We start from the raw sequence: 21,150 nt of genomic DNA on the forward strand, positions 1-21,150 counted from the left end.
TCCATTAAAACTGTATTTCAAGAGCCTTAATATAACTAAAATCAGGATTCGTGGGCATTTATAAGTTTGAAGTATCTGTAGATGTATACATCTAAAAGTGTCTAATAAAAGAATTCAAGGTTAGCATTAAGGGTGTTCAAACTAACTTAAATATTAAGACTTTATATATACAGCAGAATAATTTTTTTCACATAGAACAGAAAAGTGTTCTTTTCAATTTTTTATTTTTTGAGAGAGACAGCCAAGACACCCTCTAAAAATTTAAGTAATTTAGTTACCAGAGTGAGAGAAACAAATGGAAATGTACAAGGAGAGAATGAGATGCACAGAGAGATGAAATATCAAAGGGCAATAATTCTGACCTTTACATGGAATAGCAGCAATGAAGCTATGCTGTGGATAACAAACCTACAGGATCAAATTAAGTCTCCTTATTAAGAAAGGATGTCATATAGAGACATTCAAGTACAAACAATGTTTTAGCTGTTCATCTACATCAGAGCAATATCTAATTTGAAACCTTGGCTCAGAGTGGAGCATATAAATGCTTAAGAATGGCTTTATCTACTTTTGGTTCTTTGGTCCCATATGTTATACATTAATGTAATGGCTAAAATACAAACACATAAAATTTTTTGATGAGCTATATTTTTCAAAATTATGAATGATTTTCCTTCTAATGTTTTCTTTTCATATTAACAGCTGACATTATAAAATACTGTTCAAAATATTTACTATATATTCATTAATAAAAAGTAGTTCCATTTTAAGAAACAAATAGGAAAAAAGTTCTTAAAATTAGCAACTAAATATCCAGTTGATATTGGAAGGAAATTTCAAGAGGCTGATACTGCTAAAGATTATCTGATTTTTTAAAAAATGAGATTGAAAACATTTTAAATAAAACATAATCAAGAATGATTAAAGGAAAGACAGGCAGAGGGAGAGAATAATTCCTTTAAGTATAGCTCAAAGGTTTTACCACAGTGGACAAATTTGTTGTGTTTAGAGGTGGGAAGTTTGCCTGTGGGGCATCTACATTACTCAGATTAGAGTTTTAGGGAAGAAATTCAAAATTTAAAAGAACTCCTAAGAGAAATGCCTTAAAGCAGCTACTAGATAAGTAGTGGGAAAAACAATGCTGAATTCCTAGCTCAGAAGTCAGTTCTACCCAAACAGATCTACAGACACAATACAATACCAATCACATTCCAACAACCTACTTTGAAATATGTTTTGAGCTATCCACCTTAGAACCATGCCACCCAACAGCCACATACATATATAAACACACACATACACACACCAATAAAAAGTATATTAAAAAAAGAAATAATTCAGGCAAAAAGTCAAATTAAAAGAGAATTTTAAAAATGCATAAGGTGACAAGAAAATCTTATCAAAATAAAAAATTAAAGAACAGGAAGAAGAAAAAGAGTACATTAAATGTTAGCTGACAGGAAATTTCCTCAAAATGATAAAGGGCATATATGTAAAACCCATAGCCAACATCATACTCAATGGGAAGAGACTGAAAGCCTTTCCCTTAAGATTAAGAATGAGACAAGATAAGATCAGAATGTCCTCTCTCACCACTGTTATTTAACATTGTAGTATAAGTTCTAACTAGAGCAATCAGGCAGGAAAAAGAAATAAAAGGCAATCAAATTGGAAAAGAAGTAAAACTTCATTATTTGCAGATGACATGATACTATATTTGGAAAATACTGAAAAATCTACAACAAAGCTACCTGAGCTAATACATTCAGCAAAGTAGCAGGATATAAGATTAATGTGCAAAAATCAGTAATGTTTCTATACACAAGTAATGACCTGAGGACATAATTAAGGAAAAAATCTATTTAAAAGCAACTTAAAGAATCAAGTGTCTGGGAAAAAACTTAACCAGGGATGTAGAGAACCTGTACACAGAAAACTACAAAGCACTACTAAATGAAATCAAAGAAGATCTAAATAGTTGGAAAGACATTCCCTGCTCATGGATAGGAAGGTTAAATGTAGTTAAGATTTCCATTCTACCCAAATTGATCTACAGATACAATGCAATACCAATCAAATTCCAACAACCTATTTTGAAGACTTGGAAAAGCTAGTTATCAAATTCATTTGGAAGGGAAAGAGACCTTGAACAGCTAAAAAATATCCTTAAAAAAGAAAAATGAAGTGGGAGGGCTATCAATTTCTGATTTTAAAGCTTATTACAAAGCCACAGTGGTCAAACAGCGTGGTACTGGCACAAACATAAAACTATTGAACAATAGAACTAAATGGAGAACGTGGAGATAGAACACCAAATCTATGGTTAATTGATCTTCAACAAGGCCCCCAAATCTACTAAACTGGAACAGAAAAGTCTTTTCAATAAATGGGCATGAGAGAACTGGATATTAATAGCCAAAAGAACAAAAGAGGACCCTGATCTTACACCCCATACAAATATTAACTCAAAGTGGAACAAAGACCTACATATAAGAGCCAGTATCATAAAACTGCTGGAAGAAAATATAGGGAAACATCTTCAAGAATTAGTAATAAGAGGTAGCTTCCTAAACTTTACTCCCAAAGCTCAAGCAACAAAAGAAAAAAAATAGATAAATGGGAACTCCTCAAAATCAAATGCTCCTATGCCTCAAAGGACTTTGTCAAAAAGGTGAAGAGCAGCCAACTCAATGGGAGAAAATATTTTGAAATCACATATTAGATAAAGGTTTGATATCTTATTACATAAAGAAAGCATACAACTAACAACAAAAGAACAAACAACCCAATTATAAAATGAGCTAAAGACATAAATAGACATTTTTCCGAAGATCAAATAAAGATGGTGTATTAGGGTTCTCTAAAGAAACAGAACCAATAGGAGATATCTGTAAATAGGAGATTTATAAAGGTGTCTCCTACAACCGTGAGAATGGAAGAGTCCAAAATTCATAGGAAAGGCTGTGAAGGTGGCAGTTTCAATAAAGGGACTTGACAAACTCCACAGGAGAGAGGCTAGCTGGCTAAAGAAACAGCAAAAAATTCTCTCTTCCTCTTTAATAGCCTCCACCTGATTGGATTATCACATTTGTGGGAGATACACTCTTAGTTGATTGTAGAGGTAATCAACCACAACTGCAATCAACTGACTGATGATTTAATAAACTATCCTCCTGATTTATCCACCAGCCATGAAATATTCTTGCAGCAACAGTCAAGCCAGTGCTGCCTGACCTGACAACTGGGCACATCATCTGGCCAAGCTGACACCAGAACCTAACCATCACAGATGGCTAAAAAACACATGAAGAGACACGCATTTTCATTAGCTACAAGAGAAATGCAGATCAAGACTACAATGAGATATCACCTCACACGTATAAGAATGGCTTCTATGAAACAAACAGGAAACTATAAATGTCGCAGAGAATATGGAGAAATTGGAGCACTTATGCACTGCTGGTGGGAATGTATAATAGTACACCCCCAATGGAAGACAGTTTGGTGGTTCCTTAGAAAACTAAATATCAAGTTGCCCTACACCCAACAATACCACTATATGGTAAACACCCAGAACAGCTGAAAGTGGTAGCACAAAACATTTTTACACCAATATTCAAAGCAGCATTATTCACAACTGCCAAAAGATAGAAGAGTGGATAACCAAAATGTGGTACACATACAGAATGGAATATTATGTAGCAGTAAGACAAAATGAGATCTTGAGGCATATGACAACATGGATAAATCTTGAGGACATAATGTGGAATGAAATAAACCAGACACAAAAGGATAGATTCTGTATGATTTCACTATCACAATCTCGGTAAAGGTAAATCCAGAGATTCATAATATAGAATATAGGGGTAAACAGAGATAAACAGAACTAGAGATAAACAGAACTAGAGATGGGTGAATGGTTAGCTAATGAGGTTGAATTTAAATGTAAGGAAACAGACAGACATGAAGGCACTTCATTAGTGGGTCCATAGGTAATATTAACATAATGAATGTGAACATGATTGAAAGGGATTGTATAGAGCCATGTATTCCACCAATTAACACTACAAAATAAATAAGTTCTTGTATGAACTACTTCAAAGGTATGAATCTTACACAAAGAGTAAATAATAGACGGGTATAGAGGTAAAACTACTATTGCATACTGTATTAGTTAGGGTTCTCTAGAGAAACTGAATCAACAGGGAACACTCACAAATACAAAATTTATAAAGTGTCTCACATGACCGCAGGAATGCGGAGTCCAAAATCCGCAGGGCATGCTGTGAAGACGACTCTGCTGGATGAACTCCACAGGAGAGGCTCACCAGCCAAAGCAGGAATAGGGCCTGTCTCTTCTGAATCCTCCTTAAAAGGCTTCCCGTGATTACATTAAGCAACACTCATTGCAGAAGACACTCCCCTTTGGCTGATTACAAATGAAATCAGCTGTGGATGCCGCTGATGCGATCATAATCTAATTCTATGAAATGTCCTCATTGCAACAGACAGGCCAGCATCTGCCCAACCAGACCAACAGGTACCACAACTTGGCCAAGGTGACACATGAACCTGACCATGCCACATGCTATGGTCTATAACTTACAGGAAAACATCAACAGTACCACAGCAATATCAGGAGTAAATAACTGGGTGGAAGGATAAGAAGTAAGGGGAGGTTTGGATTTTCTATTTTCTATTTGAGTTTATCAGTAATGTTTCTCTTGGACCAAAAAAAAATTGTCTAAAATTGAGAGTGTTGATGATTGTACAATTAAGTGAGAAGAATGTGAGACATGGATTGTTGACTGTGGACATTGGACGTGATGCCCAATGGATAGAAGTGGCTGAAGGATACACTGACTGAGAAGCAGAATGGCAAACTGTGGCGTATACATGTGATGGAATATTGTGTGGCTACAGAAAGGAATGAAGTTGTGAGGCATGCAACGAGCTGAATGAACCTTGAAGACATTATATAGTGCAAATAAGCCAGAAACGAAACAACAAATATTGTATGGTCTCATTTAGAAAATACTTATAAGAAAATTGGGGCCTAGGCTATAAGCACTTATAGCAGTCACATTTAGTCCAGAGTTGTTAATGTTATTTCTAGATTTTGAGATGCTGTGCTACCTAGGTATAACCTGTTATCTCCCTGGAACTTTGGGTACCTGCGTGACACCTAAGAATTCTGTAGCTCTGAAAGTCAGCATTGCTACATACAACAACTATTAAAGAAATCAGTCTTCAATTGGAGATAAGAACAAGGCCAATCGGGTTGGGACTCAGGTGAATCAGAATACAGTGGCAAGAATGACATTATCAGCATCTTAGAACTTCACCTACCTATACAAGACCAAAGGAAGAGAGGGTTAGACTGTCCAAAACCTGAATTTTCTGAAGCACATAATCTAACTGAACCTGTCCAGATAGTTTATTTAAAAAATCCAAACACATGGAGCCCAGAATGGGAATGATGGCTTGTAATTCTTTATAGCTTAAGGAAATGCTCAGATATATCCCAGAGCGTGCTGGGAAGTCAATTAAAAAGTATTGGCAACTCCCTCAAGGGATAAGAGAAAAAAATATGGAACTATTAAGCTTTTCCACAGAATCCCAAGTCAATAGGGTAAGGCTGTGATCTTGAGGGTTGCTTTTGTGAAGCTTTCTTCCTAGCAGACAACCTAAGCCTACCTATAGTTGTGCCTAAGAGTTATTTCTAGAAAATCTCTCTCTCTCTCTCTCTCTCTGTCTCCCCCCCCTCCCCCCTCCTCTGCAAGTAAAACCATTACCTTCTCCTCTTTGTGGGACGTAACATCCAGGGGTGAAAGGCTCCCTGGCATCATGGGACATGACTCCCAGGGATGAACCTGACTCTGGCACTATGGGATCAACAATGCCTTCATGACCAAAATAGGGAAAAGATATGTAACAAAATAAGGTATCAGTGGCTAAGAGAATTCAAATAGAGTCAGGAGGCTTTTCTGGAGGCTACTCTTATCCAAGCTTTAGCTAGATATTGCTAATTATCATGCTTCTCCAAACCCTAACCAAAATCATTCCTGTTAACCCTTAAGAACACCTAGCGCTCTATCTGAAATTCTACAAAAGTTTCATATAAAAGATTACTTTCTTGAAGCCTACAACCTCCAGATGGGTTCCTAGGCCAGATAAATCCTGAAATCCAGAAAAGCCACCCTCACCAAGAACATCCACTAGTTCTATCCCATATTATCAACACCCCTTTCCAACATGAAAAAGTTAGAATGGGCAGAGTCCAAATACCCCAAAAGATTAGAAGAAGGATCAAAGGAGGAAGAGTTATAACAGAGAAGATGGGTGTAATGGTTAGGTTCATGTGTCAACTTGGCCAGATGATGGTGCCCAGTTGTCTGGTTGGACAAGTGCTGGTCTATCTGTTGTTATGAGGACAATTCATGGACTTAAATCATGACCATGTTGGCTGCATCCACAGCTGATTGCAGAAGTGTCTTCTGCAATGAGTGAAGCTTCATCTAATCACTGAAAGGCTTTTAAGGAGTACTCAGAAGAGACAATCTCCCTTCCTGCTTCAGCCAGCCAGACTCTCCTAAGAGTTCACTGAGGACCTTCATTGGAGCTGTCAGCTTACCTCCTGCCCTACAGATCTTGGATTCTTACATCCCCGTGGTTCTTCAGCCAGCCTCTCCTGAGAGTTTGTTGAGGACTTTCATTGGAGCTGCCAGCTCACAACCTGCCCTACAGATCTTGGACTCTCACATCCCCACAGTTATATGAGACACTTTTATAAATTTTATATTTACAGATACCTCCTGCTGATTCTGTTTCTCTAGAGAACCCTAGCTAACACAATAGGCTTTAACAAATGAGTATGACTGCTGATCATTATAGTGATATTTATTTCAGTCTCCAGTGTTGGAGCAACTAGAAGGAAAAAAACTAAAATTGTACAACTGTAACCCATACCAAACTCTGAAATCAATTCTATAACCACTTGTTACAATGTACCTTGAAATTTAATGCTTTTTTGAATATATGTTATATTTCATAATAAAAACTGTTTTGAATTGGTGAAAAAAATGTTAGTGGACAAAGAACACTACAAAAAAAAAGATGAAAACTAAAAACAGAAAGGAAAGGATTAAAAGGATATAAAATTAAAAACTAAAAGAAATACACTACTTCTTAATCAAAGTAGTAGTAGTAATAATAATGTAGCAATATTAATTCAAAAGCTGAACACCTTTACACAAAGATTCTTCAAGCTAAGATCACTTCGGTTTCCCAAGTTTTTCATTAAAACTTAACTTAGCAAATAATTTCAGGGTGAAAGAAAAGTCAAGGAACAGAGAGCACAGCTCCTGGCCTCATAGCAATGGCTCTTATCCCTACCCTTAATGCCTTGCTAAGGCACTTATGTGAGAAAACCATACAACTCCTCAAAGAATGCTGAACAAGCTGTCCGTCCCATTTGTCTTATATCCCATGAACATCCCCCAAAAAAGTGACAGGAATTTTCAGTCAGAAAACTTAAACCAGCTTCTAGGAAGCTTCTATTTTTAGGTCACTGCTATTTCAAAAGCAGCAGGTACGCCCGCTGAGTACTAGTAAATTATAGGAAATCATCTTTTTGAATCACCATTGTATTTTTAACTTGACAAGAATTTATCCCTTTAAATGTTCACAGGAGTGTAAAAACAAACACACTTCATTTAAATTCAAGGAAATGTCTTCCCCTTGAAACCTAGCATTCCTAATTGCATTTTAGAGTTGTAAGCAATCTTCGAGTCAACCCCTTACCACCCCAAAACTTTAAACAGAGGAGGTAAGTGACTTGCTCAAAATAATGGTGCAAGAGAAGACCAGAATCCGGTCTCTTGAATCCCAATCTAATGTTCTAAAAATCAAAACATAACATCAATGAGAGGAATTATTAGGTATCAACATATTAGATTTAAGATACATAACTGGTAAGAAAATTGCAAAACAGAAGTATAGTGTAATTCTTTTTAAAGAATTATACATACAAGTATATAAAGTATTAAGAAGGAGTATTTAGAAAAATAATACCAAACTACTAGCAAGTAGACTATTCAGACATAAAGTGGAGTTTGGTAACAACTGAAACTATCTTTATGCACTTAGGTAGATGGTGAATTTTATGGTAAGAATATATTGATGTAATAGTCTTACTTTTTCTTAAATAAAATGGACAGGTAAATACCTATCTCACCCAGAAAAAACATATATATCTAGAATGAAATAGCTTCTCTAGCTCTCTCTCTCTCTCTCACACACACACACAAACTCATAAGATACAACTTTGCATTTAGAGTTCACCATAAAATTTTTCTATCTTAAATTGTCTTCAGTTTAACTATAGTTTTCCCTTTGGAACAGCACAATCTTAACATACCAGAATCATTCTAAAAGAAATAATTTAAAGTCAGAATTATAAAATATATGTAAAGATATGTTCCTTGAGGTACATAATGGAATAAAAAGTTGTATGAATAAAAGTATTGCAATTTAAAAATTATTTAGCTGCAAATACATACTGCTAAAGTATTATAATGATGCTTTAAAACAGAGCATTCTCACCCTCTATAAACTATTATTTTACCATGGTATTCCTTGCAAACTGTCTTTTAAAGACTATGGTAAAGGGCGGGCCATGGTGGCTCAGCAGGCAGAGTTCCTACCTGCCATGCCGGAGACCCGGGTTTGATTCCCAGTGCCTGCCCATTTCTAAAGACTATGGTAAGGCCTCTATATAGATCATAAACTCCAGAATCAATTGGGTCTAAACAATGAAATTTTATTACAGAGCTCTCAATAGAACCTTATGCTGGTTAGCTGCCCCTCAAGGATGATTCTTAACTTCTATTTCCCATAATTTGGGGACTGTTCTAGTTTGCTAGCTGTGCTATGCTGAACTCTCTCATTTTAGCACCAGCCAATTAACTCAAACATCATTCACTGCAGGAGGCATGTCTCCTGCCTGACTGCAGTTGTAATCAGGAACAGATGAGGTTCACATGCCATCAGCTCACGTCCATAGCAATATATCTAGGCACCTTTACCTGGCCAAGTTGACAACTGAATCTTAACTACCACAGGGACTATTATATATCTTTCCACAGAGTAAGACATAAATGAGAGAGTAAGGGATAAATTATCTTATGCCACTTCTTGTCTTCCTGTTTGCTCCTCAACCTGCTGAAAGTTGTTGCCCAGTGCAAGTATTTATGCAAAGATTAGTAACTGCCAAATTTAATGCTTACTGCCACTCCTTTTTTCAAAGACTCTTCTGATCTTCCAGCCCTTCTGTCTCTCTAATGAGCATTTATTTGATTCTTTCACTCGCTCCCCTGCTTCTCTGTCCAAGGTGTCCTAGGGTGTCATTTGAGTAGAGTCTCTTCTCTTACTCTCACTCTCAACTACCAAACATGCAGTTATTCCCTATCCATATCACAAGCCTAGAACTTTCTCCTGCTTTCAAGAATCATATATCAATGACCTACAACAGAGGTACAAAAATTTTAGGCTGCATCAGAATCACCTGGAACGCTTGTTGAAACACAGATTCCTGAGCCCAAACCCCAGAAAATTTCTGATACAGCAGGTTTGGAGTAGGGCCCAAGAATCTACATTTCCAACAAATTCTCAGGTAGTACTCTAAGAACCACTAACCTACAGGATTTTTCCCTTGGATGAGCCAAGAGTACCTTAAATTCAGCAAGACCTAACTGGTCTCCCAGTGTTTACCATTGTCACCCCCTTCAAATCATCTTCACACAGCATCCAGAATGATTATTTTAAACCTGATCATTTTATGCCTTTGTTTAAAATTCTTTAATGAAAAAATACATGCAGCTGCACAATACAGTGACCCTAAGTCAAATCATGGACTAGAGTACAATTATTAAAATGTACTTTCTTCAATTGTAAAAAACGTACCACAACAATGTAAGGTGTTAATAAGTAGTAGATGGAACCCTGTATTTTATGCATGATTGTTCTATAAACTCATAACTTCTCTAATAAAAATAAAATAAAAATTTCAAAACATGCATTAATGGTTTCTGAGCAATCATAAGATAAAAATAAAAATCCTTAATGTAGGCTATAAGGCCTTGCTTTCCCACACTGATATCACTCTCATTTTTAATATGCCAATCCTGGTGGACTTATTTCAGTTTCTAGCAAAAGCCAAGTTCTTGCTGTTCCAGGATCTTCAAACAAAATGTACTGCCAGAAATATTCTTCTTTTTTCCTTCAACTCAAGTCACTTTTCTTGAGCCCCCTCCCCCACTAGGTCAGCAACTTCTTAGTCACCCTATATTTCTTTCTCTTAGCACTTGCCACAATGGTGATTACATAATGAATTGTGCAAATAACAGTTTATTGCCCATTCTCCAACCCTTCTCTACAAATAAGCTCAAAGAGATCAGAGACCTCTCCATCTAGTTCCCAATGAATTTTAAGCCCCTTGCACAGTGAGCTGCATTCAAACATCTGTTGAACTAATGAATGGTAATGTAACTTAAATTATTTTAAAACCTCAAAGGGAAAAGTAGCACTAAAAAGTACTAGGGGCATTTTTTTCAGTATTCTTTAATATTTACAAATGAAGATGCTTCATTAACTCACCATCTAAGAGTTTAAATCAAGTAAAATAATACCTTCAAAAGATAAAATAAAATCTTTATATCACAAGTTCCCCTGCCTCAAATTATACATATTATTTGTTTATTAGTTGAACCAATAGAGTATAGCACTGATAACTAAAAGTTCGGTCACACATAATTTATAATACAGCCCAAGATAATTCTGCAAAATATATTATTTAGATGGAAGATGGAAGCTTGCACCTAAGTGTACACTAAGGCTTAGCAACTGAAGTAGTTTTAGTTCATGCTTGGAAATGGTAATGAGGTAGCTGCCTGGAATTAAATTTAGCCATGGATAACCACAAATTACAATAATAAATGTTAGCATAACCAGGAACTAAATTATTATGCAAACTGCTACAAATACTGGTTTATAGATCTTCATTAAAATGGAAAGAATACCAACATCTATAATTCATTCACCAACTCTTCTCTCTAAAGCAGTGCTAAATCAGCCTAAGTGGATGTGCCAGTTTGAAGCTATTACATGCCTCAAAAAAGCCATGTTTTAAGCCTGATCTAATCTTGTGGGGGCAGCCATCTCTTTTAATCTTGACTCACTACTGTAGGGAGAAACTTTTTTATTAAATTATCTGCATAGAGATGGGACATGCCCAGTTGTGGGTACGAGCTTTGGATTAGATGGAGATGTGACATCGCCCATCCAGGGTGGGTCTTGATTAGTTTACTGGAGTCTTTAAAAGGGGAAACATTCTGGAGAAACCTCAGAAATGATGGAGACGCTGATGCTTAGAGAATAGAGTCCACGTAGCTGGAGAACTTTGGAGATGAAGAAAGAAGATGCCCCCAGGGAAGCTGTTTAAAACAAGAAGCAAAAGACCCCAGGAGATGTCCACCATATGTCTTCCCAGCTGGTAGAGGTGTTCTGGAAGGCACAGCCTTTCTTGAGTGAAGAAAACCTCCCGTTGGTGCCTTAATTTGGACATTCTCATGGCCTTAGAACTGTAAACTTGCAACTTAATAAATTCCCCCCCTCTTTTTTTTCTTTTTGTATGCTATATGGAGAGGTCACATTTCATTATTTTTCCATGTGAGTATCCTGTCATTGCAGCACCATTTGTTGAATTTTTGTTTGTTACATTTGTTTGTTTTGCATGTTTGCTTGTTTTTTGGGGGAAGTGCATACCCCGGGAATCAAACCCAGATCTCCCACATGGCAGGTTAATTCCCCTTTTTAAAAGCCATTCCATTCCTGGTATATTGCATTCTGGCAGCTTTAACAAATAGTGGAAAACAGAGAACTGTTACAGCAGAATGTACATCCAAATAAACCAAATATCTCCAATCAGAGTAGTCACTTTTAGCGACTATTTCAAATTGCCATTGCACAAAATGATTTTGGACTTTTCTAACTGTCTTCCTAGTTCCTTGTAAATGACAGAAAATTAGGTTCCACCATTTTGGTCAATGAATTAACAAAAATAGCATTCCCCCACTTTAGCCCCTAATTTTATGTATGAAACTTGGTTCTGAATGACTTTCTGCTTTTCCCAAATTTCAAATCCATTCTCAGAAGATGTAATTTGCCACCACAGAATGTAGTCAAAAGAAAGAGGTTTAAGGTACTTTAGAAATTCCAAAAGAATAGTTCCAAAAATGATTTTTAAACAAGAGCGCATTACTGAAATAAATTCAACATAACTTTGTACACAACAATTATCTCTCAGGAACTTAAATTCTAATTTATTATTTTAAAACTGGTCATATTTCTACTTTGGGCACAACTCATGCGCAGGCCTGATCTTTGACTTCTGGTTTTCCTAAGTGACAGATTCTTTACTGCAAAAGCACATCTACTAAAAAACTACATTAAGAAACAGAAGAAATTTTAAGAACAAATAAAATCTCGGTGGTCTAATGCTTGGGGAGGCAGTACGATAATAAAAAGAATATGGATGTAAAAAGAGAACAAGGTCCAACTTCTTGTTTGGCCACTTAGTACCAACATAACTGAGCACATTACTTAAACACGGAATTTATAAAACAGGAATAATTCCATCTGTAAAATGGGAATAATATCATCTATTTCAGAGATATCAGAAGAATATTAAATTCTGAATTCTAGTCCCTAAAGCTTCAAGAATGCTAAGAGATTACTAGCTCCAAACTCTCCTTTTTATTAAGACCCAGAGAAGACAAAGGGGTTTGCTAAGGTCACAATGTTATTTAGTAGGAAAGACAATACTCTTGGAAGGTATCTTATTTTCCCAATGCATCTATTAAGTATATTAGTTGGTGTTTATAATGCCAGGTTGCATGTGTCTGTGACAGAGGGTTTCAAGGAGGATCTCTGAGAAAGTAATACCTGAAGACCTTAAAGATAGTGCTTACAAAAATCAAACTGGCAACCATATATGAAAAATTAAGTCCTAAAAATTAAATGTCTCCTTTGTATTTTAAGTCTTTGTTTCTAAAGTTAGATATTTTAAATTACAACTAAAATTAACTGATTCTTCAAAATTTTTCACTGTTTGCTTGAAAGGTTATTTTCTAAAGAAAATATGTACCTTGTTTTGAATTAAGATATTAGAAAAACAATGTGTTTCTCATTTACTAAGATTAAGTAAGGTAACATTATAACAAATCAAAAGAGTATACGGTTTCATACAAGTAAAAATTCATACCCACACATTTACCCTGATGGTTCTTTATTAAGGAACAAAGCTTGAAATCCAAGAGTAATTCAAGACAGTTTCAAGGAATTTTGCTACTATTTTTTTATTCAATCCCAAAGGCAATTTCTTTATATTTTGATAAAGATTAAAAATGGCTTTGTATCTTGGCCATGAAAGAAAATTGAGTATGTGAGTGGCTGACTTTGGCCTAGATGTTTCCGGGTTTTGAATTCTAGGTACAAATTACCACAACCAAAGCACACACTATCTCTAATTTATCATGTAAGTAACCAAGTCATTTATGCTATTCAAAAAGGATACTGTGAGAATCAACTCAATTTTTAATACTTTAAATAAGAATAACTACCACATTAACTCATATCAGAAGCCTGTTCCTAAAAGAAAACACTAATTAACATAATGACAATGAACAAATTCTTACTAAATACAAAAAAAGCATACAGTTTTTGAAGTTAACATCATAATTTGTCCTATAAACAAAAAATGTATCACTGATTAATTTCAGTTTATGAGTGTGAACAGGATAATTACTGCCACTATGAATTATGAAGAAAATCAAAACGGATAACCAAACAACATCTTGCCAGATGTTAAAAATGTTAAATGATCAACCATTTAAGCAAAGCTCTACTTTTTACAGTGTTTTTCCTCAACAATGATGAGACATTATTTTTTAATTCCTATATCCTAATCATAAATTCTTGGGACAATAAGGACATAACTGTAATTTCCAGAATAATCAAACTTTGAAAATATAATACTAAAGATTCTATTTTTAAACTTTAGGAATAGTAAGAAAATGATAAAATTATAAACACAGGTGAAGTAATAAAGGATACTGTAGTGAGTCAAAAAGGAAATTAATCATATCAGATAACTGAAGGAGAAAATACTTAGAATACATGCAAAACAATATATAATCACCATCTTATCCAATCTGTGGAGTCTAAAAACAAGAGTATCACAGAACATAAGCGAGAGTTTACAAACAAAATAATCACTTAAATACATGTTAACTGCTTTAGGGGATATTTATAACTTTTAACTTCCTTTGCATTGGGCACATAAAAGACTGCATATAAGCTAATTTATTGCTAAGTTATTTTAAATTTCAAAGAAGTATTTACTATGTAGGTTCTATAATATCTTAAATAATCAAGCCAAATCAGGGGCTGTAAACCTTCCAAGTCACAACCCTTCTGACAAGATTTCAACTTTAAAATCTGAGCTGTAAAAACTTCTGATAGCAACAGAATTAAGACTCCAATAACAAGAAACACATTCTAGTAGTCAACACCAACTATATAGTTGTCCCATGAGAAAAGAATCAAACAAGATTAAATGGAAACGTGGTAATATCATTGGGGGGGCGAATGGGTAAATTTACATTTGATTGTCTAGTATAATTTATGGTGCTTTTCAAAGCTCAATCATTCGAAGTCTGATGATTCAGAAAAGAAGAGTGGAAAATTTTAAAAGGAAATAAGTAAAGAAAAATCTAATACAAGGCTGGGAAATTTTTATAAATATAAAATGAAAAGATGGAAATTAAGGTTTTTAATAAACTAGCTAAGAAATCTGAGTTCAACATTTAAAAGTACCAAAGTTAATAAAGCAGAAGAGAGGTAAAAATAAGAGGTATCAGTAACTACTGAATCCAGGTAGCTATCACACTTAAGGCAGAGAAATAAATGAAAAAGAATAACATCTCACTTGTTTGGATCCAGTAGAGAAACAGAAAATATACAGACTTCTGAGTAATCAAAATGTTACAAGGTCTGTAGTAGTTAGGTTCAGGCATCAACTTAGCCAGGTGATGATGCCCAGTTGTCCTGTTGCTGTAGACTTAAATCATCAGTATGTGAAATTCATTTATAGCTGATTACATCTGTGGTTGGCTAAGGAGACTGCCTCCTGCAAAGAGTAATGTTTAATTTAATCAGCTGAAGGTTTAAAAGAGAGAAGTCAGAAGACAGCTCAAAGAAGCTCACACTTAGACGTTTGGAGATGCAGAAAGGACATACCCAGGAAAAGTAGTTTGAACCCAGAAGCCAGGAAAGAGGGCCAGCAGACATTGCTGTGTGCCTTCCCATGTGAGAGAGGAAAGACAGCTGCCTTTCCTCTGACAAACTGTAAATCTGTAACTAAATAAATTCCCTTTATAAAAGCCAGCTCATTTCTGGTGTACTGCATTCCAGCAGCCTTAGTAAACTAAAACAAGGGTCATGTGCTTAAAACTGAAATATCATTCTCTGGAGCAAAGTCACTATTTTATACACAGTTCTCATGGGTCTCCTTCAGTTTCCAAGCAGCAAATCAGAAATTTCAAGGGAATCATAATGACATGTGAGTGTTGGGGTAACTGACAACAATATAGGAAACAGAAAAACTAATAAGTAAACAAGAATTCAAAAAGAACACAGGGATATCCATGTAAAGGGAAATACATGTTCATCTGACATGTAAAGGTCTTAAAAATCATCACTTCTATACTCACCACAAGAAAAAAAGCTGAAAAACTGAAAATCAACAACTCTTCTCGGATCCATTAGAGAACTGAGGTTACGGAAACCACCACCCTGAAAACTGAAGAGACAGAGAAAAAGCAGAGCTTATTGGGAGAACAAATTACCCCTGGAGCCAGTGTCTGAGATAAGAATATTTAAAGGGCAACTGACTAATTGTTGGAGACAGCCTGGACTAGCAGGAAAGATTAAAAACTCCTGGGGAAAAAAAAAAAAACAGCCTTATAAGATCCCCACACTTTTGTGATTTTTGCCTACAGGAGAACCCCACCAGGTTCTCATTGCAGAGATCCAATTAAAACTTCCCTCATGCTTCTGGCATCGAAGGGAAAAGCAAGCATTTAAAAATAAGCCTCAAGGGTGCTGTTCTACTATTTTAACAGATCCTTAACCTACTTGGAAGAAGGCAAATACCCTGCTCCAGCCCGTTATGGCCTTCCTGTATCACCTAAGAGGAGTAAAAAACAAGTGCTAAAAAAAATAAAATTAAAAAAACAATGTTAAGCACTAAGGTTAGAACGCTTCCTCCCCGTCCACCCTCCCACCCCATCCCCACCTCCACCTCCCACATCTTACCATCACAACAATAAAGTTCCTGTATAATATGAGGGGGCTACAGCTGAAAAGAACTTCAAAGTTAGGACATTATTTTAAAAGAGTCTCTAAGGAAACCCAAAGATGACAGGGAAGACAAAAACAAGGACACTAGAGGAAATTGAAAGCTCTGACACCTACAGCTGCATTAACTAGTATACACAGCTTAATTCCTGGTCAGAAAAATATAAAACCTCCCAGTAAAGGCCTGTTTACTTCAGTTCCAATAACCCAATACATCATGTCCAACTTCCAACAAAAAAATAACAAGGCATACTAAAAGGAAAAAAAAAAAGCCTGAAAAGACAGAGTAAGCATCAGAACCAGATTCATTTATGACAGAGATTTGGGAAGTCACCTTCCGGGAATTTATAATAATAATAACTATGATTAATATGTTAAGGGCTCTAATGGAAAAAGTGAACAACTAGCAAGGACAGATGGGTAATGTAAGCAGAGAAAAGGAAACTCAAAAAGAATCAAAAGGAAATGGTACAAATCAGAACCAATGGAACAGAAATGAAGACTGCCTTTGACAGGCTATTCAGCAGACTAAACATAGTCAAGGCAAGGAGATTTTAAAAATTTTTGTCTTGTTACAGTATATACAACTTAACATTTTTCCTTTAACTACATTCGAATACATATTTCAATGCTATTAATTATATTCACAATGTTGTGCTACCATGACCACCATCCATTACCAAACATTTCCATCCTTCCAAATAGAAACCCTGTACATTTTAGGTCCTAACTTCCCATTCCCTATTTCCACCCCATCCCATGGTAATGATATTCTAGATTCTGACTCTATAAGTCTTTTTATTCTAATTATTTCATTTAAGTGAAATCATACAATATTTGTCCTTTTGTGTCTGGCTTACTTCATATGGCGTCGTCAAGGTACATCCATGTTGTCAATTATATCACAAAACTTCACTCCTTTTTACAACTACATAACATTCCATGTTGTCAATTGTATCACATAACTTCATTCCTTTTTACAACTGCATAATATTCCATTGTGTGTATATGCCATATTTTGTTTATCCACTCAACAACTGATGGACACTTGGGTTGCTCTCCATCTTTTGACAATTTTAAATAACGCCGCTGTCATGGTCAGGTTCATGTGTCAACTTAGCCAGGTGGTGGTGCCCCGTCATCTAGTCAGACAAGCACTGGCCTGCCTGTTGCTATGAGGACATTTCACAGACTTAAATCATGATTACATTAGCTGTATTCACAGCTGATTGCATTTGTAATCAATGTAATCACTGCAATGAGTGATGCTTATTTTAATCACAGGAAAGCTTTTAAGGATTCAGAAGAGACAGATACTCTTCCTGCTTCAGCTGGTGAAACTCTCCTGTAGCGTTCATCCAGACCCTTCATTGGAGTCACCAGCTTCACAGCCTGCCCTATGGATTTTGGACTCTTCCATTTCCATGGTTGTCCAGCCAGCCACTCCTGAGAATTCACTGAAGGACTTCATTGGAGTTACCAACTTGTAGCCTGTGGTAGTTAGATTCGGTTGTCAATTTGGCCAGGTGAAGGCCTAGTTCTGTTGCTGTGGATATGAGCCAATGGTACGTGAACCTCATCTGTTGCTGATTACATCTTCAGTTGGCTAGGAGGCGTGCCTGCTGCAATGAATGATGTTTGATTTAATTGGCTGGTGCTTAAATGAGAGAGCGCAACATAGCACAGCCCAAGCAGCTCACCATATCTCATCTCGGCACTCGCAGCTCAGCCCAGGCCTTTGGAGATGCAGAAAGAAATCACCTTGGGGAAAGCTGTTGGAACCTAGAGGCCTGGAGAAAAGGCCAGCAGAGACCACCCCGTGCCTTCCCATGTAAGAAAGAACCTCAGTTGAAAGTTAGCTGCCTTTCCTCTAAAGGACTAACAAAATAAATCCCCTTTTATTAAAAGCCAATCCACCCCTGGTATGTTGCCTTCCAGCAGCTAGCAAACTAGAACACAGCCTGCCCTACAGACCTTGGACCCTTACATTCCCATGGTTGCCCAGCCAGCCTCTCCTGGGAGTTTACTGAGAACCTTCATTGGTTACCAGCTTGAGGCCTACCCTACAGACCTTGGACTCTACATTCCCAAGGTTACATGAGACACTTTTATAAATTTTATATTTACAGATATCTCCTGCTGATTCTGTTTCTCTAGAGAACCCTAGCTAATATAGCCACTATGAAGATCAGTGTACAAATATCCGTTCTAAGACTGTATACTTAGTAGTGGGATTGCTGGGTCATATGGTAATTCTACACTTAACATGATCTTTATGAAGAACTGCAAAACTGTCTTTCTCAACAGCTGCACCATTTTACATTGCCATTGGCAACAAATGAGTGTCCAATTTCTCTGCATCCTCTCCAACACTTGTATGTTCCATTTTTTTAATGGTAGCCATTCTAAAAGGTATGAACAGTATGTGATCATGCTTTTGATTTGCATTTCCCTGACAGATATTCATGTTGAGCATTTTTTTCACATGCTTTCTGGCCATCTCTATATCTTCTTCAGAGAAATGCCTAGTCAAGTTTTTTACCCATTTTTAATCACACTGTTTTTGTTGTTAAACTGAAGGATTTCTTATATATTCTGGATATCAAACCTTTTTCAGATAGTTGGTTTCCAAATAATTTTTTTCATCGTATGGGTTGTTGTTTTACTCCCATGATAAAGTCCTTCAAGGCACAAAAGTTTTTAATTTTGATGAGGTCCCATTTATCTAATATTTCTTTTGTTGCTTTTGCTTTGGGTGTAAAGTCTATGAAGCCATTGCCTAACACAAGGTCCTGAAGATGCTTCCCTGCATTTTCTTCTAGGAACATGATAGTTCCGGCTCTTATATTTAGGTCTTTGCTCCATTTTGAGTTGATTAAAGGCATGAGTTGGGGGTCCGCCTTCTTTTTTTATGCAAATTGAGATCCCATTTTCCCAGCATATCTGTTGAAGAGACTATTCTTTCACAAAGAGTGTTCTTTGTCCACTTGTCAAAATTCAGTTGGTGGTGAGGCCCGAGATGGCAGCATGGAGGCCCAGCCTAGAATGGAGACTTTATGGGTCCTGGAACTGTGTTCCAGTGTTGGCAGCATATACCAGGCACTGAGAGAATGCTGTGTTAACTGCCATTGATATAAAACTGTCATTAATGAAGTGTACAAGTATATTTCCCTCACACGTTACTACTGGCCCAGACAAGAGAAGGCATCCCCCAGAGTTTGACAGGTGATCTTTCAATCTCCACATCAGCCATTCACAAGAATTGGGCTGCAGGGTGATGTGACAGATCCAGGGACTAATGGCTTTTTTTTTTGCATGGGCAGGCACCGGGAATCAAATCTGGGTCTCCGGCCTGGCAGGCGAGAACTCTGCTTACTGAGCCACCGTGGCCCACCCACTAATAGCTTTTTATAAGCAAGATTATAAAAATTGCCAAAGCATATTCTTTTAGAATATGTCAAAGGTTTTGAAGTATCTTCCACAACACGTAATTTCTCAAGTACTAGAGTTAGAAAATACCTAGAATCATTCTCTCTCTAAACAACATGTTAAAGAGACCTGTTGGTATAAACAACAGAAAAGTGCAACTTTCAGTACCAAGAATTTCTATTATCTTTAACTTCTCTTGACATTCCAAACTCAAGGCTGCATTATTTCCTTATTGCAGAACTTCAGTCAGAGCTGTTAGCTTTTCAAGCCCCCGGGACTAATGAAATTTCTCCAAAACTGAATCTGAATATCCACAAATATATGCAATAGATGAAGAAAAGAAAACTTAAGAAAATTGAACCAAGTATGTTACGTGATGGCAGCACAGTGTTTTGGAAAACAGGCTAAACTTTTTAAGCTTGAAACTACAGAAAAAATGGACAAGGAACATCAACAGGACAGTGATCTCTGGATGTCGAAAGATTTTCTTGAAGTTGGCATTGACAGGAACCAGTACCTTGCTCCCAAAGTCATTGCTGGAATATACTCTTTTGTTGGGCATTGTTAAGTCCCCTGGCAGAAAGTCCACATGCTTTACAAAAGGTTATGGAAAACACACAGAAGGGATAGGATCTGTGTTACAAACTGCAGGGAATGTGCAGATTGTGAATATCTACAAATCCTTTACCAACTTGTCACAAGAAAAGATAATGAAATTGTTAACGCTTGAACTGCAAATTTTCAAATAGAAAATCTCCCTGGATTTCTTTCAGAGTTTGGTTTCCTGAGAAGATAACAGTGAAGCAGCATTATCATCTACTTAGAGAAATGAGTTTCAATGTGCATGTAGTGGCTAAACTAACCAACTGTCTGATTTTGACATAACTCTGGATGACAGTCATGGTGTTCCCTCTACTCCAGATAATAATTCTGAAATTCTATTTTTAATTATTTTAGACTAAATTGTTTCAATCTTTAATAAGGAATTTTTCATTTATCACAAAATACCTTCAATATTACCTTAAATTTATATTACTATATTTTGTAAAACATAAATTATTGTTATGCCTTAAGGATAACATTTTCATATGAAATTATTAAATATATATAAAATATTCTCTTTATAATATAACGTATAGACAAATTTAGGATCATTAGCATTTTAATGTCAATGTGAATATTTTCTAAAACGTCATAACAGGCGTAGTTATACAAACCCAAAAAATTGTGTATTTTCGTATGTTG

General features: G+C 36.2%; 1 protein-coding gene and 1 pseudogene across 6 annotated transcripts in view; one reads left to right on the plus strand and one right to left on the minus strand.

Moving 5' to 3' along the window:
• The window catches only part of OSBPL8 (oxysterol binding protein like 8), a 271,517-nt gene that overhangs the window by 240,543 nt on the left and 9,824 nt on the right, over positions 1-21,150 (minus strand). Inside the window, exons 2-3 of one of the 6 annotated variants that reach the window (XM_077111483.1) lie at positions 15,831-15,919; positions 15,047-15,247 (exon numbers count right to left, since the gene is read on the minus strand). The exons of 4 other annotated variants lie outside the window; for them this stretch is intronic. The gene's annotated coding sequence lies outside the window, so the exon portion shown is untranslated. The remainder of the gene's footprint in view (positions 1-15,046; positions 15,248-15,830; positions 15,920-21,150) is intronic. One more of the 6 variants, XM_077111482.1, reaches the window with a different exon arrangement.
• On the plus strand, positions 14,707-20,790 carry LOC143690702 (tRNA (cytosine(38)-C(5))-methyltransferase pseudogene; annotated as a pseudogene).

This window comes from Tamandua tetradactyla, chromosome 7 (assembly GCF_023851605.1).
Source record: "Tamandua tetradactyla isolate mTamTet1 chromosome 7, mTamTet1.pri, whole genome shotgun sequence".
Taxonomy (NCBI): domain Eukaryota; kingdom Metazoa; phylum Chordata; class Mammalia; order Pilosa; family Myrmecophagidae; genus Tamandua; species Tamandua tetradactyla.